Source organism: Esox lucius, chromosome 14 (assembly GCF_011004845.1).
Source record: "Esox lucius isolate fEsoLuc1 chromosome 14, fEsoLuc1.pri, whole genome shotgun sequence".
Taxonomy (NCBI): Eukaryota; Metazoa; Chordata; class Actinopteri; order Esociformes; family Esocidae; genus Esox; species Esox lucius.
The window spans coordinates 4340590-4365620 of record NC_047582.1 but is presented as its reverse complement, the minus strand read 5'-3'; positions in this window follow the sequence as shown (position 1 = coordinate 4365620).

Sequence of the window (25031 nt, the reverse complement as noted above, 5' to 3'; positions counted from 1 at the left end):
ACAGGCTCCTCCTTAGCATTCGAAGAACACATACAATGGAACAGGCTACCAAGTGCACGTCATTGCATCATTACGTCATTTACGAGCTGGCAAAGCCAATATAGGAGCGCGAAGGATACACATATGCATCCTTTGCCGTCTATGGGAAATTCGCCGAACGAAGGACTCAGTCCTTGGTGGGATTCGGAGGATCCTCGACATTGGAACGGTCCTTCGACGGACATCGATGACGTAGCATCCTCCAAATTCTGGCTTCAAAGGATCCTTCCTTGACATTGAGAAACAGCTACAGACACTAATGGCAATTTAAAAAGCCACAGGTGTGGGAAATGAACCTTTAATTGCTATTTTAACCTGTCTGTGTCACCTTGTGTGTCTGTAACAAGGCCAAACATTCAAGAGTATGTAAACTTTTGATCAGGGACATTTGGATGATTTCTGTTATCATTATGATTTAAAAATAAGCCAAAAAACTATGTGATAATAAATGGCTTAATATGATCACTATCCTTATATAGAATTTAAAATATCAATGCCAAAATTCCGGGGTATGCAAACTTATGAGTATAACTGCACATGTGACAGACATCTTTATGCAATTTAGCCATTGTATGATAACACTGATTTCCCAAACGCAAATCTAAACCTGGATGTCAATGTCTGGGTGCAGACATTCCCTTCTATTGCCCGTCTGCGGCAGCATTCTGACCAGTTGCGAGGCTTATAATCCAGACTAACAGATGTTCAAACATCTTGTGAAATCAATGGGACCTGACATCCATGTTTAGTTCAGATATGGGGAAGGTGGTTACCAAGCAGATTGAGTACCTTCTCAGGGACTGCATGGCGATGCAAACAATGCCCATGCTCTCTAAATAAGTATATCCTAAAAACAGATAAAGCATTGTTGTACAATAAGTCAAATTCTGACTGACACCTGACTAGCTATTGTCAAACAAATATAAAGCCCTTTTAACATCAGTAGTTGTCACAAAGTGCTTTTACAGACACCCATCCTGAAACCCCAAAGAGCAAGCAACAAAAGGGTTGATTGTGGCTTGGTTAAATTCCTTAATAGGTCGGAGGAAACCTAGAGAGGAACCAGACTCTGAGGGGTGGCCCGTCCTCTTCTGGCTATGCTGGGTGAAGATCATACGAGTACAAATTATTATAATTAATGAATGCATGTGGTCTATGTTCAGAGAATCATACAGAGACCCAGCCTAACACGCCGAAGAGCAAGCAACTACAAAAAACTGATGGTTAGTGGTTGGGGAAAACTCTATTATGGATAGAACCTAAGGAGAAAACTAGAGAGGAGCAGGAATCTGACTGGTGGCCAGTCCTCTTCTGGCTGAGCCGAGTGAAGATTATAAGAGTATATTTTTAGGCCAGATCAATAGTTTTTGCATAATTTGCTGAAAACCTTTGTGAAAACAGCAGACATTAGGCCTGGGGTAAGCCAGTTTAGGCATTCCTTTTCTGGAGGGCTTTGAAGTAGAACAACCTACATGTGAATGATGTTCATCAACTACAGCTCAGTTTTCACCATTTACTTCAATGTTCATAAGATACCCTTCAAGCTCAATGATACCCTCCATGCTCATCACTAAGCTCAGAAACCTTGGACTGAACACCTCTACCACTGGATCCTGGATGGCCTGAGGGTCCACCCACAGGGAAACACATCTGCCACAGCCAAAATGTCCCCTTGGGCATTGGCTTAGTCCCCTTCTTGTTCAACCATAAGCAGGGCCAGTCCTAGACAAAAGCGATCTTTGCTAAATGCCCCAGCAGTGTGTCTGGAGAACAATAGGCAGCAAACTCACCCTTAACAAAGTGTGTTGACTACAGGCCCTGGTAGAGATAGTGACTCAACTAGCAGACCTGATTGAATATAAGCAGATAAAATGAGGAACCTAGGCAAATTAGTTTAAGTTAAATTAAGACTTCAAACAAAAAATGAATTGAGCGAATTAAGAGCTGCAGGATATTTTCCTGTGAACTAGGAGTCGTCTTTAGTGGAAAGGTTGGGAAAGGTGTTGTAACGTTGTGCGACAACTGCTCAGAGACATCAATGAGCGAGATTTGTGTCAGCTCAACTCTGCTTACGTACTCTGGTCCATACACACACCGACGGTAAAGAGAATGTGTCAGAACCTCTTTCCATTAAGAGGCTGAAGAGATCTGGCATGGGCCCTCAGATTCTCAAAATGTCTGCACCATCGAAAGCATCATGACAGGCAGCATCGGTACCATCACATTGGGTCTGTAACCATTAGAACTTTGCACAGCTTCTACCCTCGGGGCATTTGACCATTGAACAAGTCTGCCAAATGATTATTGTTGTCCATACACGCACACATCCTCACACTCATCCATACATACCATGAATATTATTTTATTCTATTTACTTCATATTTTGGGTAAAGCCCTGTAAGTAAACGTTTCACTTTTAGTCTGCGCCTATTGTTAAAAGAGTGATATGTAGTTTTGCACTATAATATAAGAAAATGTACTGACACAAATTAAAGGAAAAACCAACATGAATAGCATCAGGATGAGCTTCAATGCACCTTGACGTAAATACTACGAGTCTCTGAAACTACCATTCTTTGAAAACATATTCCCTCATTTGGTGTTTTGAGGATGGTGGTGGAGAGTGCTGTCTAACACGTGGGTCCAAAATCATCCATAGGTGTTCAACTGAGTTGAGACCTGCGGACTGCGAAGGCCGTAGCATATGATTCGCACCATTATCATACTAATCAAACTATTTAATGATCCCTTGTGCCCTGTGGATGGGGTCATTGTCATCCTGGAAGACACCCAACAATGAACCCTCACTCAGTCAGTTAGATCCTTTTGTCTTGCCATCTTGAACCAAAGTCGAGGAAAACTGGACCTGCTCAGCATTTGTATAGATGCCACAGAGCATGATAGGGTGTGCCTTTCTTAATTGTATCATGCAGTACTCCTTTAGGAACAATCTGCATTCATTGTGTTCCTCCAGTCATTTATTCAGGTTTTTCATTTAATTTGTCGCTGTAATAGTAGACTGACTGTGTCTCACAACATTTTCTCAGAAATGATTTGGGTGCTTACAAAATCAAAAATGCATACTTTCTATTGATGAAGCGAATGCATACTGACTTCTGCTCTCAAGAAAAAAAGGCACCCTCCCTCGGTTGCATCAGTTTCATTAAGACACATGATTATCTCTCCTCAAATGATGGAAAACCACAAGATCCATATGTCATTTCCTTAAATTCTATACGTTCACTCGATTTCTGTTCAAATAAGGAAAACTTTTGAAATCATTGTTCCATCTGTTTAATTTTTTAAATACAAATATACAAGGTGAAAGCCAATTAGGTATATCCAACTCATCGTCCCTGGGGGAGGAGTCAAGGAGGGAGAGAATGAAGGTGACAGAAAGGAAGAGAGAATGGCTGTACTCTAGTGCCCTGACCTCCCTATCACCTCTCTGGAAGCGCATGTTTGTCTTTCACAGCTCTGAAAGGTCAAAGACAGAAGGTGATGAGATGAGAGGAGATGAGAGAGGCAGAAGCCAGGGTGAGAGTTGACGGGAGGGTGATAAAGAGGAAGACTAAAACACTAGAGAAAGTTAGTAAAGAGAGAAAAGAAGGGAGAATATGGGAGACAGAGAGGTGTAGGAGGATAGAAGGTCCGTAGTTCATCCAGTGCATGTTTCTCACCTCATCCCTCTCAACAATTCACCACTGTCAACAGGAAGCCCACAGGGCAAAGCTGTAAAAATGCACCAAAGAATGAATGCACGCGCATTCAAACGCGCACATTCGTTGTCCTCTACTGAAACCTAAGCCTAACCCAGAATTCCACATTATCTGTCATCTACCTCCTAACCTTAACTTTATCCCCCCAAAATCGTTAATGCCATTTAGAAACAACAGCATCTTTTGGACATGGTAAAGGTACCAAATGTATTTGGACAATTGGCTTTAGCTGTCTCATATTATGCTGCTATATTATTGTGCTGGGGGATATGAGGGATGTACTACTAACTTTTCTCAGTCTCCTCAAGTTTTACATTTCAGGAGGAGATGAGGTCCTGGTCCACACCTGCGGATTACCTTGTTTGGGGGGCCCGTTGCTGTCCCTGTCCTTGTCCACCTGGTCATACTTCTGACCTAGTCTAAAATCAAATAGACTCTGGATTTAGCCCGGAGAAATGTATTTATTATTCCAATTGGACTCTTAATATCTCACCCGGCACAGCCAGAAGAGGACTGGTCACCCCTCTGAGCCTGGGTCCTCTCTAGGTTTCTTCCTAAAATTCGACCTTCTTAGGGAGTTTTTCCTAGCCACTGAAATTCAACACTACTGTTGTTTGCTCCTTGGGGTTTAAGGCCGGGTGTCTCTGTAAAGCACTTTGTGACAACTGCTGTTGTAAAAAGGGCTTTATAAATAAATTTGATTGATTGATTGATTGATGTTTGTTTACATCATTTCAGACAGAAAACACCACGTTTAAGTTTAACCATTTATTGGAAAACATATGCACAGCCCTGTATATGCAAGTCTTGGCATTAGGTTCTGCTCCTTTAGGTTAACTCATTGCCATCACATGATCGTGTATACGATAATACCACAATAAACTACCTTTGTTATTATTTATGCAATTCACATGGCAATGAACAAGGTACACAGTACCAATCCCCCCCACAAGGAATACAGAAACAAACAGGTGAAGGCAGGAGTGGTGGGTGGAAATGCACCTGCATGCTAGTACAAGCTCAACAACCAACTGAGTGAGTAACCTGATGGATATATAGACAGGTTGCAATATGACTTGTGGTAGAGCAATCCTGCATCAGCTGATGAGTTGTTCACTTATTACCATTCAGGTTTCCTGGCTGAACTGGCTACGCTAATTGGTGCTCAGAAGAACTGTCATTGTTTATAGCCTTGATTCTAGGCTTTGAATCTGGAGTTGGTTGCTGGTGTCTGACAACACAAGGACCAATTAAGTGTTATTGTAAGTTAAGCAAGCCATCATGATGCAGATATATCTAAATATATCGATCAGGACAGCCGAAATATTAGGCATGTCAGATTCAACTCTTAGGTAAATTAAGAAGAAAGAAAGCACTAGTTAGTTTTACAATGGCACATAATCTGCTAGACTAAGGGAAGCATCTACAGTGGATGATAAATAAATGCTCACCATAATGAGGATTATGGTGTGGAAGACAGCAGGGGACAAAAACACTGATTAGCATCTTACAATCAGGATGGCCTAATAGAAAAAAGGGCTTGCAAAGTTTGGGAAAATTGACTCCACTGTAGATCTGGATCACCCACACAGGCAGACACACAGACAGTCCAAATAAACCAAATGTATCCACTATGCAGTATACACAATGTGTCTATCATTTTTTTGGTGAAGACAGACATTGTATTGCAGGGCAATGGTCTGATTTGTTTGACCTTCGGTGAGAAAAAGCAGTATGCTGCTAGATCTTCCATGGTGAATGTGTCTTTCTCTGTGATGAAATCTGGTAATACTGGTAATATTATACAAATCCTGCTTGATCAGTGTAATCATGTGTTGCTGATTCCTGGTGTAGATACAGATGTTGGATCTTAATTTGATCTCCCCGTGACAGAGCTCACCTACATTGACTCTTGCTGAAAATACAAATATATAGTGCCTGAGGTTTAAAATGCTGTGGAAATATGTAAAGTGTCATTACAAAAAACAATGATAATAACATCCCCTACGCAAATGGTTATTAATTATAATCCACATAGTAAACAATTTCAGCTGCTGAAGGATTATTTTCCTGCTGAAGCAACTTGACTCCAATTAGGTTCCTACATGTGTAGTGGGAAGAGATTGTCTATGCTTGTATGTTTTTTTCTCTGAGGCTTCAGGAGGCATAGGAGCCTGGCTGCTCTGTTCATTCTATTAGTATCACGTAGGGCTGTGACACTGACAAATGCCAAGCACTGCTTTACCTCACACAGGCTGTCTGTCTAGGATGTGATACTGAACCCTGGAGAAGGCACTTTGATGCTAAAACATTGTTTTTCAACATCATGAATCACTGGGAGCTTAAACACAGTCATGCTCGTAACCGTCCTTCTTCTGCTGGGAACTGATCTTTCTCTCTTCCAGTCTTTCTGCCTCTCCGCTGGGAGCTGATTCTTTTGACATGTATCTCTTTATTTCCCCAGCCACTCTTCTCGTCTCCCTCCACACAGACCTTTACAGTACACTGAAGGCAAACTAGAATGTCTGTATTTGTTAATGATTTATCTGATGGCGTTGTAGTCAGATCAGCGATGTGTGAAGCCAGGCACTGCTGACTTCACAGCCTCTTTCTATTGCTGTGTTTCTGTTCAGCATTTTGCTATCTGAATGAACGGTCTGATTAATGGTCTGCAAATGTTTGTGATCCTAGCGATTACTAATTGCTTTGCGTGCAAATGGTGGTTGGCTGTAAGAGTGAGTTTATTGCAAGTTCACACGTTCTGCCTAGTTGGTGGGTAAAAAATATTTGTGTCTGTGAACGGGCAGATATAACTGTACTGGTGGGGACCAAAGAAAAGAACATTTCAACACTTTTCCCTGGTTCCTATGAGGAAATGTCTATTTCCAGCTTAGGTGTTACATTTGGTATCAAAGTTACAAATGGGGATAGAGTAATAATTAGGGTTAAGGTTAGGTTAATGTTGAGGGTAAGGGGCTGGGGAAGATAGGAATTTGAAAAGGGGTCCCCACAAAGACAGGAAAACAAACTTGCCTGTTTGTGTGTTTGTCCGTGTGTGCTTGTTGTGTCATGGAAACAGCAACACTAAACCACCCACTCCAGATGAAATGCTAATAGGAGTCAACGTAATTATGTCAATGTCTAAACTGCTGAAAGTCACTCACCTCCTTCACTCCGGAGCCTTTGTTTCATTGTGGCAGTAAACTGTGTGTGTGTTGTGTGTATGCCTGGGGAGTGGGTAATTGGGAACATGTGAGAGTATTTGGTCAGGAAGCTGCGGCTGGGGCACGGAGGGTGTATGTGTGTGCATGTCTGTGTGTGTATGTGTGTGTGCGTGAGCTCCTACGAACGTGCCTGTGTGTGCGTGTGACCCTGGGTTGAGGCTCAGCCTGTTTGAAGGGTAATGAGAACACAATCAAAGGCCTTCTCTCTCTGAGTCGGGACACAGAGGAAGCTACATGTGGTGTAATTCCACTAATTGACTCTTGAACTGTTTGCTTTATTTGGGGGGCAGGTTTTCCCAGAGAGGCTTGTCGAGCTCCATACGTTTATGGGGGCTGTGACAGAGGGAGTCTTCTCTTCTTCGTGTCCAACCCCATTCCTTCACATTCATCTCATCTCATTTCTCCTCCCTCCTCCCATTTCTTCTTGGCCCCTCCCATCTTGCCTCCCTCTCCTCTCCTCCCATTCCTTCTCCCTCTAGTGTTCCCTTTCCAGCACCTCTCTCCCTATATCTCTCCCTTTCCTCCCCCTCACAGCTGCTTAAAACCTAGCCTTCTCACAAGGTGACCTTAAACCCCTCTACCACTGAACGGTAAGCTATCGCAGCGCTACAACTGAACTGAACCTTCCCTTAGGTGCTAGCCTGGTCCACTGTGTGCATAAGCCCAGCCAACAGGCCTGCAAAAACAGAGAGCTGCGTGTGTTTGCATGCCTGCGCAGTATGTTAATCTTAGCACCTTTCTATTTCCCTTGGCTTTGAGGTGGTGTTAAAGAAAACTACTATTTAATTAGTACCTACTAGTGTACACTCTACGTAAACCAAACATCATATACCTACGATTATCACTGCTTGTTTATAAATATTGCACACGCTCAGCAGAACAGGAGTTCAATGTGTTACACCACAAAGCCAGCTTTTCACAAGGACCTTTTAGTCATTTAGCAGTAGCTCATAGCTTACAGTACAGAGTAGAGTAGTAGTGAGTGCATACATTATCATAATGGCAACTGTCCGAGATATTGGTCAATACAGATATCTGATCAACTGGGTTTGATAAATTTAACAGCGGGACACATCACTGAAGAGGATGACATGAGATGTTCCATTGTCAAAGACAGATCAATAATGCAGCCAGTTATAAGCATTGATTACCAAACACATAGAGCGAATTCCATGATTGATTTAGTCCTCTATTTATATCAACTCATTAACTGTGTTTGATGCAACACATGTTAAACAACAATACAATGTGGTGTAAACACAGAACATGGCTTAATTTTTGTAAAGCAATGTAAATATTGGATTGGTGACAGCTCTGAGCAGAATTAAGCCCGCTAAACATGAAATGTATATTCATGTTTAGTGGGCTACATATCCCCCACAAAATCTTGATCCCAGAGGAACTCTCATTATTGCCACAACATTCAGTTTGGGTCAGTGTCATATTAAATTCTTGTCAGTTATGAAAGTCAACAAAATAAAAAGTTGCAATTAATCTTTGTTATCGAGAAACAAAGAACTTACTTCTGAAACTTGCCAGTCAATTTGGGTTCTGAGAAATGAAAGCTATTCCATGCAAGAAATTGCCAAGAAACTGAAGAGCTCATACAATGCTGTGTACTACTCCATTCACAGAACAGAACAAACTGGTTCTAACCAGAATAGAAAGAGGAGTGGGAGGCCCTGTGCACAACGGAGCAAGAGGACAATTACTACTTTGAGAAACATTAAATTTCATTAAAGCTTCATTAAATTGTAACCACAAAACACCAGCCTCCAAGATAATGGCCTTCTAGGCAGAGTTTCAAAGAAAAAGCTATATCTCAGACTGGCCATCTGTCAAGCATGGTGGAGGCAATGTGTTGGTCTGAGGGTGCTTTGGTGGTGGTAACGTGGGAGATTGTACACAGTACAAGGGATCTTGATGAAGAAAGACTATCACTTGCAACACCATCCCATGCCCTGTTGATGGCGCTTGATTGGAGCCAGTTTTCTCCCACAACAGGACAATGACCCCAAAGCACAGATCCAAAACTATGCAAGAACTATTTAGGGAAGAAGCAGTCAGCTGATATTCTGTCAATTATATTGTGGCCAGCACAGCCACTGGATCTCAACCCTAGAAAGTTGTTCTGGGAGCAGCTTTACCATGTGGTACATAGGAAGTGCCCATCAAGCCAATCCAACTTTGTGGGAGGTGCTTCAGGAAGCATGGGGTGAAACCTCTTCAGAGTACCTCAACAAAATTACAACTAGAATGCCAAAGGTCTGCAAGGCTGTATTTGCAGCAAATAGAGGATTCTTTGACTAAAGCAAAGTTTGAAGGACACAATTATTTTTTAAATAAAAAATCTGTATTTCTAACCTTGTCAATGACAATTTTTTCTGTTCATTTTCTATATTTCCTATTCAAACTAATAGGAAATATATGTTTTCATGGAAAATAAGGACATTTCTAAGTGACCCCAAACTTTTGAACAGTAGTGTTTGTGTGTGTGAAGCACAGTGAAAGCCAGTGTAATTGTCACTGAAGACCCCATTCAAACTAGGCCTGATAGCAAAACGGGTCTGAAGGACAATCTTTCACAACGTGGAACCATTCTTTCCCTTATACCTAGAATGTCCCAGGGCTCAGTGGAACCGTGCTCCTTCTACAGTACATTAGCCATGTCAAAGGTGACGCCAGCAAATTTATCAACCTACGTTTTCTAGATGACTGAGTTCAGAGCAGCCATTGTTGTTGGCTTGAAAGGGTCAGAACGTGACGCTGTCATCACCCTAATAATTCCTCCATGTCTTCAGAGAGAGAACAGGAGGAATAAGGGGGAGTGAGAAAGAAAAGAGGGAGAGGAGGAAGGAGCAGGAAAAAAAGTAGAAAGAGAGAGGAAAAGAAGGAGTACAGAGAGGAGAGAGATGAAGGGAGTGAAAGGAAAGAAGGGGAGAGAAAGAGAAAGGAAATCAGAGGGCAAGAAGGGGAGGGAGAGAAAAGGGGGGCAAAAAGGGAAAACACAATAGTCAGTCCGTTGTTATCGAGTTATGCTGATGTAAACAAGCCATGTCAAACATCTGAACCGCCCCGTTCCTGACACCATGGAGAACCAAGCTTTAGACAATGCAAGCACAGAGTGGAGTGAGTGGACCCAGAGGACCAGAGAACCCACTGGTGCACTCAAGCCAACCCCAGATCTAGATAGCCATCTCTGGGAAAGCCAGCTCCCACACCAGGCTTACCACCTCCAGACCCAGACCAAGAGTCAGCCCAGGGTCAGGAGGTGCTTCCAAAACGGCGCACACTGTCCAGCAGAGTGCACTATTTTTGAACTAAGCTCCATTGGCCCTGGTCAAAAGTAGGGTAGAAAATAAGAAATAGGATGCATTTTCTAGGGTTTCACTGTGGGCAATGCCAGAGTTGAACTAGGCTCAATGGGTCTTTGTCTGAAACACGTGGCTGAAGCAACACCACTGACCGAGCCACCTCAAGACCAACCTCACTTCGGGTCCAGCTGAACATGGAGACGCCTGACCACTCCTCCTTAATCTCAAAGGGGGAGGGGTCTGATAATGATACACCCACAGAGGATGGAGCTGGAGACAGATTTATTAAGCGTTTCAAAGTGTTGATTTAGGATTGATAAAAAAACCTAGGATCAGTTTGTTCTTTTGGATCTTAATGATTGATCTTTGATCAGCACTCTTCGACATTTTATTCAGAGCCATTACCAGGAGTCCTGGGCCCCCTGACAAGATATATGCCTGGGCCCCCTCACAAATGGACAACATTGATATTATTACAATCCGTGGGTCACCCCAAGCCATGGGCCCTGTGAATCATATCCACCTTTCCCCATGTTAGCACCAGCCCTGGTTTTATGAATATATGCCCCTGGCCATGCATTCACATTCATTGTGCTCTAAAAGACAAAATGGATCCTACACGGAGAACCTGGATACATAGTATGACCCCTGAACTTGTCCCCAGGCTCCAGCTGCTACTCCCCGTTTCTGCCCCCAGGTCACCAACACAAAAGGTTAACCAAAAGTACCTAGCAGACAGGCGGCTCTGAAAATGATATAGAGATGGAGGGAAACTGAACAGAATTGTGACAATGAATCACTTTATGGAGACGGGAGCTGTTTAAAGCTTGGTCAATGCCATTATCATATTTATTATAGTGGTACCTTACATCACGCCTCAATGTCAATCAAGGATGCATATGTAATCAGACATGATGTTAACCATATATAATCCCCAATGACCAAAAATAAACCTCACTGTCTTTTCATTTTATGCAATTGTAAATGTTATATGCGATTAATAAAGTACTAATACCACTTTCAATTACTCTTTTCCTTTCTGTTCAGTATAACCATAGTTGTTTGTGACTGTGTTATACTTTTGGAGAAATGTTTGATTAAAAAAAAAAATCTACCACAAAGAAAGCACTATGTATATAATTTAAATAACTATTATGAAGTTGGTTTTTCTACCAAAGAAACTACTCTTAATTAATAATGACATTGTACTGAACATCAAATGTAAAACAGGTAACTATGAATGAATCGCAGATCCAGAGAATGAAAAAGACAGAAATGAACCTCAATGGGACTTGGGATCCAAATGTCAGCAAACATCTGAGAACAGGGAGGAAAGAATGATGACTGCAAAAGGTTGGAGAGAAAAACGAGAAGAGGTAAAGAGGGGGAAAAGGAAGAGAGGGACAGGGATAAAAGATTGAGAAATGGAGGAATGATAAAGAGATGGATGAAGAGAAGGAAAGATAGAGAGGAATAAAGAGAGGGACAGAGGGAAAGACAGAGAGAGAGCTGGGTTGGGCAGACTGGGTGGGAGGGTATTTTGGCTTGGTAATCTGTAATTGTCCCGTCATTTCTTTTTTTGTTCTTGCACAGCTACAATGAACTATTGAACAGAACAGTGAGACAGTGGAACTCCAAAGACACAGTGAGACAGTGGAACTCCAAAGACATAGTGAGACAGTGGAACTCCAAAGACACAGTGAGACAGTGGAACTCCAAAGTCACAGTGAGACAGTGGAACTCCAAAGTCACAGTGAGACAGTGGAACTCCAAAGACACAGTGAGACAGTGGAACTCCAAAGACACAGTGAGACAGTGGAACTCAAAGACACAGTGAGACAGTGGAACTCCAAAGACACAGTGAGACAGTGGAACTCCAAAGACACAGTGAGACAGTGGAACTCAAAGACACAGTGAGACAGTGGAACTCCAAAGACACAGTGAGACAGTGGAACTCCAAAGATACAGTGAGACAGTGGAACTCCAAAGACACAGTGAGACAGTGGAACTCCAAAGACACAGTGAGACAGTGGAACTCCAAAGACACAGTGAAACAGTGGAACTCCAAAGACACAGTGAGACAGTGGAACTCCAAAGACACAGTGAGACAGTGGAACTCAAAGACACAGTGAGACAGTGGAACTCCAAAGACACAGTGAGACAGTGGAACTCCAAAGACACAGTGAGACAGTGGAACTCCAAAGACACAAGCAGAAGGGTTGATGCCACCGGCTGAACACCCTAAGGGGGAGGTGGGGGGCGGGGTAGCCGGACTGAATCGGCAGGCACCAGGGCTCCATGGGTGAGACAGGCGTGGGTGCCGACACCCTGTCCCATCATCGGGGCAGTGGGAGAGAGGGGAGACAGAGCTGGGTCTCTGCCCAGACACCCAAGGCCCCCACCCAAACCATCATATCAATGGGACTGAGGTGGGCAGGGCTGGCTGGAGGACAGTGTCGGAGTGGAGACAACAAGGAGAGCCAGGCCTGAATGTCAGCGCACCCCCCAGGCCCCTTCAAACCACAGGCAGTTCAAGTTACAGCAGTACAATACAGAAAAGCAGCCATGGTGACTGTCCCTTTGTGCTAAACGGGTCCCTGTTCCCTTCAGAGTGCACAGAGGGTCACCATTTGGGATGCAAAACTTTTTTCTGTCTTAGAAATAGATTTTCTAGATCCCCCAACCACACAATGACAGTTCAGTTCACATCAGCCCCAGCTGCTAGCTCTCAATTTATTCATGTTCTGTGGTCATTGCAACTATCTTGTCTTCCACATGTTCAAATTATGAATCTATAATTCATAGAAAAATTATTAAAACAAAATACTCTTTGCACATAGGAGTTTGTATTAGTGGCCAAGGTTGCTCAATAAATCCAAGCTGTTGCCTCTAGTACAAATATACCGCTGCAGCATTAGCTTAAATCCGCCCCACTGCTCTTTCAGCAGAAATAATCTCCTATATTCTTTTCCCACTGACTCTATGTAATAATGACCAAACATTTCTTAAAATGTGCCTTCACGTGCATTCACACAAAGTGACGCAAGCCCCCTCCTCCGTCAGAGCCCTTTTCTGTAACTCAGAGGCTCAATAACATGGAATTGTATTACTGTACACTGTACTCATTGTGGCTGGATGTCTAAATGTTAGTCTGTTTAGGACAACAGGAAAAATGAACCAGACTGCCCTGTGTGGTCTGAATGGCTCAGGGCAAAACAAAACAAACCCAGCTAGAAATACAAAGCCATTTCACATTTGCAAATTTTGGACATCGATTAGACACCATAATTCAGAGACTTGAAGCATAGCGTTTCACGTATTGCTTCAGTCACTGAACCCACAATTGGGTCCCTCAGGACCAGATCCCGGTTCCAAACCCTAGATGGCCAAGCCAACGGCGTCAGCTCACCATGGGGAGTTTGGTGTAGCTAGTAAACAGCCTAAATAAGTGGAGGTGTGGGCCTCCAAATTGACCAAATTCTCTTCCAGTGTTCTTATCTAGCCAAAAGCAAGGAAGAAAGAGAGAGAGTGAATTGAGAGAGAGACTGAGAAAGAGAGGGGGGAGCGAGAGAGAAACAGGAGAAGAAAGAGAGAGTACGTACAAGAGAATACCACTTCTGAGGAATGTTTTCCGCCGCCCCAACATTCTGCAAAGAACAGCAACAGGAGAAAACGTTTTCTCGAGACATTAACAAACACAACAGCAACAATGTGGCTGATAGAACACTGGGACATTGAGTACCGGCCGGCATGAGGGGTGTACTGTAAGAATCGAGGCCAAAATAGACGGAGAGCTTGATATGAATTGAAGTCGTGAATTCACTATTGTTTGGGATGCTTATTAAGTATGTGTACAGGTTTTCATACACAAGCAGTGCTTAACCAGGAAAATGCAATTAATAGAAACATTTTCCCTGTCCCCATATTGAAAAAGGCAGTGTTTTGGTTTGAAGAAGAATATGGATGAATAACTAAGATCTGTCTAAAATGTAGCGCAAGTGCAGCATCAGAGGGTTGCATTGCTCTTCACCCCTCTGAACTGTGTGAAATGACTGTTATCTATGTGAAAATTGTATGCTTCGTCACAGCAAAAACACAAAAGTTAAAAAAAATTAATATCTCATCCCTAGATGGCTTGTGGGCTTATTGCACAAACCAATAAGCCATATTTGAGGAAAATGATAGAAAAGGTATCCTTAAAAACCCAAGACTGACATTTGTCACATAAAATATATATGTTATTGAGACAGGGAAAGAAACAGGGGAAGGACACAGAGGATGTTGTTCAGGGCCACAGAGGGCGTTTTATTAACCGCAGCAGACGGGTGAGGGGAGCAGTTGAGGGAGAAAGGAAAACTAAAGGACAAACCCTGTTTTCTGGGGAGGCAGCATCAACTCAGGCAGCCTCATGGTGGGGAGGAATGGTGCTGGTGGCTGTAGCTACGGTGGCTGGTCCGGCACCCTCCATCACTTGGTCGTTTTCCTCCATCTCAGTCTTCCAGTCTTCTCTGATACCACATTGCCCCTGCTAGTTTTGACCTCAGCCCTGAGCTGCTCCCTGGGAACCCGTAAATACCTGCCTGGACGAGGTCCCAAGAGGAGGCAAATGTGTAGGGGCGTTGTTCACCCAACTGAAAGCCACCGGAAGATTGCGGAAGGCTACCAGCTGTTTCTGTTGGGGGCGTTGGTGGGATGAGGATTTGCGGGTGTGTTTGTGAAACAGATTGTACCACAATCAATTGGTGTTCCCCAATTTTGTGTTTTTGCTCTGACAGTACCTTCGTTTTTTAGGTAGATAATAGTTGTTTTACAAAGTTCTATCAAATCACATTAATGGGGGGAGAGCAATGTAATCTTAAATCGCTGCAATCGCGCTAGCTCAACCCTGTTCTCCATGTGTGATAATTACTTAATTACTGCAATACACTTTAGATTTTAACTTTAGATGTTAATATTTCAGATATTCGTTGTTGTTCCAGTTTATGTTCAAGCTTTAGGTTACATGTTACATCTTGGGTTAAGGTCAGTTTCTTTGAGGTTAGTGTAAGGATTAGGGTTAGGATTAGTAAAAATCGTACAATTAAGGGGAATCATGTCAATCAATGACTGTCCACATTTATATAGCTATGTAAGATGTTTCTGTGTCACAGGCAGTTTGGCAGACAACGAGAGAATGAGACCAAGAGAGATGGAGAGAACACTCTCTTAAGGGCTTGGCTGGCTGAATGTGGTCCTGATTGGAATGCTGGGTAGTCCAAGGAGGGAGGATCTCTGAGCTTCAATTTGGACCACCAATAAAGCCTTCAGGTCTCCTGGAGACACACTCTGACTGACACGTGTACACACAGGAACACACATACATTTGGTCTCTACTATCCCCAGACACTCATCTCCACATTCTTGAGTGCATTAGACAAGGATTTCAGAAGGCTTCATGTTTCGACTCACAACCCTATTAAAGATAAAACCATAAAAAGAAAAAGTTGAAATAGTCATGAATTATAAACTATTCTATTTATTTACTCTGACAAATGCCAAATCAAACGCACAAGACAAGCTTCAACGCAAATAAACTGAGAACAAACAAACCAAAAAATCTTTAAAGAAATTGAAGTATGGGAGGCATTTACCTCCAAAGCACTCAAAAGCTATATTCAGATGTTCATTACCAATCAAAATGTGCATAATTTCATCAACATCACCATTACACCCCAATATATGGAAGACCAAAATATGACTTATTCTTTAACTGGCACATCAGGACAGTGTAAGCCAATGCTTTTTAGTAACACAAGCCCGATCATATGAAGCAGTTTGGTTACTCACACAACATAACTCACACCAAACAACAACCCATTTGTTAAGTACATAAAACACACTATTTCTCCTGAGTGGCTGCCTGCCTTCTCCTCAACAGCACTCTAGCCTGAGGCCAAGTTGACTTCTGCTCTGAGTGTGTGTGTGTGTGTGTGTTTGCGTGTGTCACGTAATAAAGCAGTTAGGTTCTCACAATGTGGTCATTGTCGACTGCCCTTTTGAACTCACTATTAATCCAAGCTCTAGCCCAACTTCCCACACACAAACACACAGACAAAACAGGGTGCCATTGGGTGACGTAGATCTTTTCTTCCCCTGAAAGAATTTTACCTCTGGTCGCTGATGACAGTGTCTGTATGTGTGGGGGCGGGACGTAAAAGGAAAACCCAGAGGAAGATACGCAGCTGCCAGATTGCCTTTTCAAAACAGAAAAGGGAAAAAGGGATAGAAGATACATCACTCATGAGAGGTGTGTGTGTGTGTGTGTGTAGGCTTTCCTGGTTGCCTTAGACAGATGCATTATCCTTCATAACAGGCCTGGGCAGAGGTCAACTAGCTAGCCACCCAGGATGTTTACATGTGTGTGTGTCAGTGTGTGTGAGTATGTCACCTAGGCAGTTGGAGGATTGACATCACAAGAAAACTAACATCAACCTAAACAGACAAAAGATAAACACAAACCAACAAACCCGTCTGGCACTTGGCTGACTAGACCACAAGCTAGCAGAAATAGCTTGGTGAGCGACTGACACTGGCCCACCACAAACACTGAGTCACACAAGAACACAGCTGCAATGATGGGTAGTTTCACTGTTACTGACAAGAACAATTAACTGGAAAACTCAAAACAACCACCCATTGATTTAATCACCATAGTGTTATTCATACTATTATCTAATGCCATTGTCTGGATATACTTGTGTTAAGTGCACACACACTGCAACTTGGCACGAAATAAATGAGAGGCACTACACCTGAGGTTCTAACCATCATGATGTATCATCAGATCATTAGACCTGAGATTTACTGCAGATAATAAAATGACCTCTTTACTAAGGGGTAGAATCATATTTCGCTCCTACTGCCTCATTGAGACGTGTCCTTTGATGCATAATGTCAAAGCAGAATGCGTTGATGCATTCTGCTTTTTATGGCACTGCTCTTGAGCATTTGCCAGCACATACCCACATGAAGATGTTTTTTGTGTGTTTTCTTAACAGGACTCTAGGAAGGACAGGGAGACAGCTGTATATAGAGGGAGACAGAGAGGAAGGGCACAGAAAGTCGGTCAAGCTAGGAACGTGTCCCCTTCACCAAGGGGCATGTGTGGGCTGGTAACTTAGACCACGACACTGGATATTGCCACAGAAGGGCATTGTAAAGGGGGCCATACACTTGGCCCTAAATATTATAGGTCTATGTGAATCCTGTCATACCTGTATAAAGTTGCTCTTCTTTAAGGAGATTGGCCATTCTAATATTTTTAGTTGCACGCCCCCAAAAAAAGAAAATGGTGGTGAAGGGTAGAGAAGAGTATTGGACATTGTTTCCAACAACACAAAGACAATTTGAACCGATCCGGGTTGGTTATGATCCCAGTGGTTGTGCAACCCCATGGGCCTGGTTCCCCTGCCTAGAACAGCAACACAGCAGTCACATTCCTGCATGTTCAGGAGAGGGGGGAGCGAGGCACAAATGCACATCTGCCGGCGGCCTCTGGTTACCCAGGGGACTTTGCACAAGTTTAACTGTGCTATAACCAGCCCAGAGCACACGGCTGGCAGCAGCTTCTCTCTCTCTCTCTCTCTCAGCCTGTGAGGTGCAAAGGGCGTTAATGCACCAACTGGGCTTTGCAAAAGGCAGCATTTAGGGTGTTTGTGTGTGTGTGTGTTAGGAGAGCACCTGTGTCTCTAATCACTAATCACTTACAGCAGGCCCAAGTCAAACTTATGGATGGACAAGGGAGCACCTTGTATCCCAGCGGTCCTCCACACCCTTGTATGTTTACACGCGCTAAGGGACCACGCCTCCAACAGCCCAACGCACCACCTCGCAAATTGGACGCCTGTTGGCACGGCTGGACCTACGTGTTTTTGAGTGTTTTGTTTCTTATGAGCTACTATCAGGGTCTGACTATTGCATTAGGGAACCCAATTCACCAACTTCCAGGGCTCATATGAATGTTGTCATTGTGAAGCTAACTTGTTGTTTTGTAGCTCACTCAATGTAATTGTTCATGTGGTGTCAAGAGGCAGAGAGAGGATGTTGTTCGTTTTCAAACTAATTTCCTGCTATGCTATGTTCGTATCTGGGGAGGCCCTAACCTATTTGAAAATCCCTCTTTTCTACTATCACTTGGTCCATCTTTCCCATCAGGGTCAGTAGAAAAAGCATTACACCACTTTCTTAGTCACTTTTGACCTGTTACATTTGGTCTCAGCATGGCAAGCGGTCCCAACAGAAAGATGCACGTCAAATATGTTTACAATCTTAACCAACAAACCACACACCGACTGCTAAAGTAGGCTTGGCGATAGTAGATTAGAGATCAAATACGAGGGTGTTTATATTTGTCCCATTTAACACGGGTGAAAAGGATGTTCTTATCATATTGCAACTCCCCCTGAGACACCATCCAAGATTGAGGTCATAGACAGCAATTATTGACATCAACCGTAACAGTGAAGTGAAGAAAATTTTAAATGGGATATTAAGTATGACTGCTAGTATCTGCTCATAACCACAATTTTGAATTCTCAAGGCTGTATTTCACTAAAGCCTCCAGCTAACTCCAATATCCCACGTACAGACATCAACGCCTAGTCTGACAGAACGGCTCGACTTGCACATGACTCTCTAAAAGGAGCACTGCAGTGGTACACAGCTCCTAACCGGGGGGTTCGCCCCGCGGTCTGTGCAAGTTTAAGGCTTTCGCCAACCGACAACTTCACAGCTGGTTGCCTGGCAACAGGGTCACACTCCGTCTAAGCGTGCTGCTGTGGTGACAGTCACTAGACAGGGAGTTCGGGGCTGTGGCAACAAAGACACAGGGAGCAACTTCCCACTGCTCGTCTGCAGACACCTCGGCAAACGTCATAATGACTGTTTCAGTGAGTGAGTCAGCATGTGTATACTACAAAGACACACTTCTGGGTGGCTGACTGGTCAAATAGGAAGACAATATCTCATGGCTGCAGCGCTGCTGTCTCAGTGGGGGACCGGAGCGGGGTTAGGAAACGATGGTGTTTGTGTGTGTGTGTGTGTGTGGATGTGCGGTCTTGAATAGAATGACAAAAACATGATGTGCATTTGCACTGTGGGTTTTTGTGTCTGTGTGTGTAGATATAATTGAGAAAATATGCCGTGTTTGCACTGTGTATGTGTCAATTGATAAAATAAAAGATGGCTTGTGTTTGCACAGCGTGTGTCTGTGTGCGTTTCAATGGGTGTGTATGGTGTGTGTGGACAGGATTAAGATAATATGGTGCTTTCTACTGTGTGCGTGTTGGGACTGGGTTAAGTTAATTAACGACGTCATTAAAAAAGAAATGGACAACACCACCTTTGTTGTGCTCCATCCAGAACATAGAATTGAACACAGAGAGTAAAAATTGTTGAGGGTCCAGTTACCATTTACACCACAAGATCAACCTAATGTTTACTTAAAAAAATCGATCAAATGTATTTATAAAGCCCTTTTTACATCAGCAGTTGCCACAAATCCCTTTTAAAAAACATTCTGAAATCCCAAGAAGCAAGCAAAAACAAGGTTGAAGCACATTGGCTAAAGGGGTTGAGATTTAGAAAGAAACCTAGGGAGGAACCAGGCTTGGAGGGGTGAACAGTCCTCTTTTGGGTGAACATTTTAAGAGTAGCCACCCAAGTTGTAATAATTAGTAAATGCATTTGGGTTGTGTCCAGAGTCTATAAAACTTAATTCAGATAAGAAGCATGACCAGATGGACAAGGACAGGGACAACCGGGTGGAGGGTGGCTGGGGGGGGGGGGGTCATCAGACTGTCAGCTGGAATCGTCAGGTATCGTCTTGATCTGCAACACAGCCAGGAGGACTTTGGACAGGGGCAGCAACGACTCTTTAGAGCCTGGTACTTGGGAGGTTTGGAAAAAGACCTCATGTCCTCCTAAGTTTGAACGGTGCAGGAGACAATACAATTTAAAGATGGGATTCCATAGATTTACAAGGATTTACAGGGGAGAAGGAGAACTTACTCCCCTGGCACATTAATAAAGCAGTGTAAAACCTTGGAACTGAGATAAGGGGTCCAGAGACACCATGGCCCTATCTGGGGGAGGCCCCGGGACAGGGCCCAACAGGCAGGAAGTCAATCCACCCACATTGCCAAGCATCATCTAAAGGGAGACCAACCAACTGCAACCACCCTGAAATGAGGGCAGAGTATTGCCAGCATAGTTCACCTCAATTGCACAGTGGGCACAACAAAGAGACATCAATAAGCCTATGACTCCACCACCGAATGGCATTGGAGAGAGGGCAACCCAGTGCCGATGAGAGCCCACCTGGAAAGACAGCAAGGGTGGACAGTATCAAGCCTTTCTGTTCACCTTCAACCCCCTGGCACAGACTGCACTTTATCATAGACAATGCTGAAGAGATGAGTCTTTAGTAGATACTTGAAAGTTTGCACGGAGTCTGCATTTCTAACCATTATTGGCAGATCATTCCACAGTAGAGGAGCTCTATGAGAAAAAGCCCTGCCTCCAGCTGTTTGTTTAGAAATTTTAGGTACATCTGGCGATCTCAAGTTACGTGTAGGTATGTATGGCTGGATCATTTCAGCGAGGTAAGTAGGAGCAAGTCCATGTTTTGCATTATAGGTTAATAAAAAACCTTAAAATCAGCCCTAGCTTTAACAGGCAGCCAGTGTTAAGAGGCTAATACTGTGTAATGTGTTCAAATTTTTTAGCTCTAGTTAGGATTCTAGCAGCTGTGTTCAGCACTAATTGAAGTTTATTTATTGATTTATCAGGGTAACCGAATAGAAGAGCATTACAGTAATCTAGTCTAGAAGTGACAAAAACATGGATCAGTTTTTCTGCATCAGTTTTTGATAGGAAATTTGTTACCTTCAAGATTGCAGTCTCAGTGCTATGATGGGGTCTGAAACCAGACTGGAGCATTTCACATGTTATTTTTCTTCAGGAAGGCATTCAGTTGTTAGGAAACACACTTTTCTAAGATTAGAAGTTTATTCAAATCACCATTAGCTTTGACCAAAACAGCAGGGGACCACAATGCAACAACTCAAAGCCCTTACCTTGCACTCTATGGAGCAGTGTGGGAACTGAGTTCACAAAAGTAAATTTCGCTTTTACAGTAGCAAGCAATCACATGCAATGTTATTGTATGAATGACAGTGTTCAAATATATTATTCACATTACATGTGACATATGTTTGCACCTTCGGGACACAAAAACTCACTGATGAGGGCTTTTCTCCAGGAGTATTTTTTTTTGTGTGTCCACACCTCTCCTGATCGGCATGAGTAATAACACTGTTGATGTTGGCAGGCTGAGTATAGCTCCTGGCAGACAAGCTGCTGAGAACAGCTCTGCACAGGCCTAGGTGGCAGTGTGTGTGCGTTGCTGGGTGGGTGCATTTATTGCAGTATGTGTATTTATGTGCATTCATACATGTATGTCAAGCATACATGTGTGTGTGGGTCAGTGAAGGATTACAAACCACCAAAGTGTTATATTGAGTCTGACTCAGCAGGTTCCTAAAGCAGTGGAATCATTAAACAGTTCATTCAGGAAGCCAATGGGTCATGACATCATTTCCTCGCTGCCAGTCCAGGATGCAACAATGTGAGTTTTTTTAGTTCCACCACTGTTGATATCATAGGCTTCAGTGAAATGAAAATCTCCATTTTACTGTACAATACTCAGATATATACAAGATACATTTGACCTTTTCTTTATTACAACAGTTTGTTTGAAGAATGTAACTGTCCACGTTCAGAAAATAATTGTTTCACAAACCCAAATAATGTTGTTTAGTTGTACTTGTATTTGGCACAAGCTCGAGATTTTGTTCAAATCACTTTTATAATAATCTATAAAGCAAAATAGTATGTAAAGCAAAAAGTAAAATATTGCCACTTCGTTAATCATACAGTTACTTTGAATAGCCTACTTCTGAAAGAATAGTCGCATTGCAGAATATCCTAAGCACCTACGTGGTGGGGTGAGTCGTTACATTGCATAGCCAAACTAGACAGCTAAAATCCTCTCGTTGCCTCCAGCTATTGAATCCTCTAACAGAGCAGCAAGGCAGACTAAAGGATTGAGGGCCTTTTCTTCCCTCTTTTTCTTCTACAATTTTCCTCACGCGTCCTTTCACCTTTCTTTTCCGCTCCTCTCTGCAAGACAACCCCTGCAGCATTCGTCTGGATCACTGGAGCGATGTTACTCCGCCGCGCACGCACGAGCGCACACTCAGAGGCAGAAACATACATACAGCCCACGAGCGCGCACAGGTGATACGCATCTGCGAACAGACCGGACTGCGAATACAGGAAATGCATGCCATGCATGAGTGCACAGACGTCGAAAAGCAAACACGGAATCAGTGAGCTCGGGCAACGTATCTTTCTGTGGTCATCGTTGACTCTGCTTCAGGTATGGCGACATCTGTATGGCATCATAAAGGGATTGGGACAGCTCAGCTGAGAGCTTGGGGGTGGTGGGGGTTGTGTGTGTGTCTTACTCTCGGGCTCATTATAAAGAACAGCTGAGGCACAGCCACCCTTTGTCTGTCCAACACAATAGACCCAGGATAGTCTGCATCACATCAGCGTGATCACCCTGCTAGCGTGTGCACACGCACAGCGCAAACACCCTTGCAGATCAATCACTTTTGACAACACAGCCCCAGAAAAAAAACCTACAAACAGAATGGCCAGGCACACAAGGGACCAGACTTTTGTCTAGACAACGACAGCAACCGTACCCTAGCAACAAAGACTAACCCACAAGGATCATCATTTAGGCACATTCGTTTTACAAGCAAATACTTTAATTAATAGTAAACGAAAGACATATATTGCTACTGCATTAACTACATCCTTTTCTTCGTTTTAATGCTCAAGTCCCGTTCATAGTCTTCATGATAGGCTAATTAGTAAAAGCAAAGATGACTTCCACTAGCTCCGTCGTGATGAGGGCATTGTTGTCTGGACTGTGAGACAAATCACATTCCCCTTCAAATTTCGGTTGGTCAGTCCATGGGAGAGCTTCCTTGGATTCCTTTTTATACAGTCTGGCTAGCCGGCCGAACATTTCTGTGCTGCAGATAGACTGGACAGGCAGTCCGGCATTAACTCATGCTGTGATTTGGTAATGCGATCTAATTCGCTGGACAACATAGCTAGCTGGCTGGCTGAGTTTCCCTTCAAGCCCGGCAGCCCCGCTAAGCGTGGTCATGTCTGTTTATCCTCCGACGCGCGGCCAAATTAGCAATGATTCTAATTCAGCCTAGGGAGGGAGTGAGGGAGCAACCCTCATGAGTTAGCACAGGGCAGTTCACCTTATTCACCCAAAACCCCAAATATTCTGGCTCAGACTGCAGACAAAGGGGTCTCAGTGTTTCTAACAGTTGTTGTAAAATACACATCACCTAAAAGCCACAAAAGTGCAGCTAGAGAATTGAGCATTCCAGGATTGTGTGTATAAGATGGTACTCATTTAATACTAAAGATGAAGCACCAATTTACGTGTTTTTTTTATACAGAGGTAAGAGGAAAGGAGAACTAATGATGACCACAGTATTGGTCCATAGCCTTGAGTGTGGTCTTAGACCACCATTCATTACAGACCCTGTATTAGACAATTTCTATGTAAAGGTACACGTAAGAGGAATTGTGTGCATGTTTTAAAGTGAATCCTCTACATGAGAGCTAAGTGAAACCCAGTCTATAACAATCATTGCATAATTTGCATATAAAAATCTTTAATGCACACTTGCCATAAATCATTTGAAAAAGAACCATATGTTCGAGTGACATCATTCACTTTGTTTCCAGTATGTACCCTCTGTATAAGAACTCTACCCACCCACCCTCCCTCTTCATCCTCACATCCCCAGACTGTGATTGATGGGGACGGATACTGAAGGACGTCCTTCCTATGTTTCAGGGGCGAGTCACTCGGGGAGCTTAGCCTAGACACTGAGCCCTCCTGGGCTTAGATGCCACTGGCTAGCCCCAGGCTTGGGTCAGGGCCTAACAAAGGGGCAAGGACATACAAACATACAATGTCAGGCATGCATAATACAGTACAACGGCTAAACGTCTGCAGTCCTCCATTTTTAAAGTATGTAAAACCTGTTAACAGAGATGCCATTTGTATGTAAAATGATTTAAGTAGGATTTGGAAATGATTTATACGGCTGAATAATTAGGGCTCATTGTGAACATAGCAACGCGTGGAAGGAATACTGATGTTGAGAGGAAACACTGGTATTAGATTTTAACTGTTAAGATTGGGTTTGAGTCAAGGCAGAGGAACACACAAAACACCCTTCAGACATAGAAGGCGATAGCTTCTCGTAAAATAGAGGTTTTTGGGACTGTATGACGGAGCAGTGAAGGCGATTTCAATATATGGGAAAAGAAATACATCCACCACATAGCCACCGATTTCGAAAGCCGGTGAGTCAGCCAGGCGAAAACAAAAAAACAGTGCAACTGCCACATTTTTTCCACCTCTTCCTTGAGTTAGTTTATTTTTTTAAATTGCTTGATAAAATAAAAATCATTGACAATCAACAGCTTCCACAAGTTCTACAGTTCATGGCGTATACACCGGCTGACTGCGTTGGTATCTGGCGGCCTCGCCGGACTTGTCCTAACGACGCTACACCATGTTCCAATTCCCA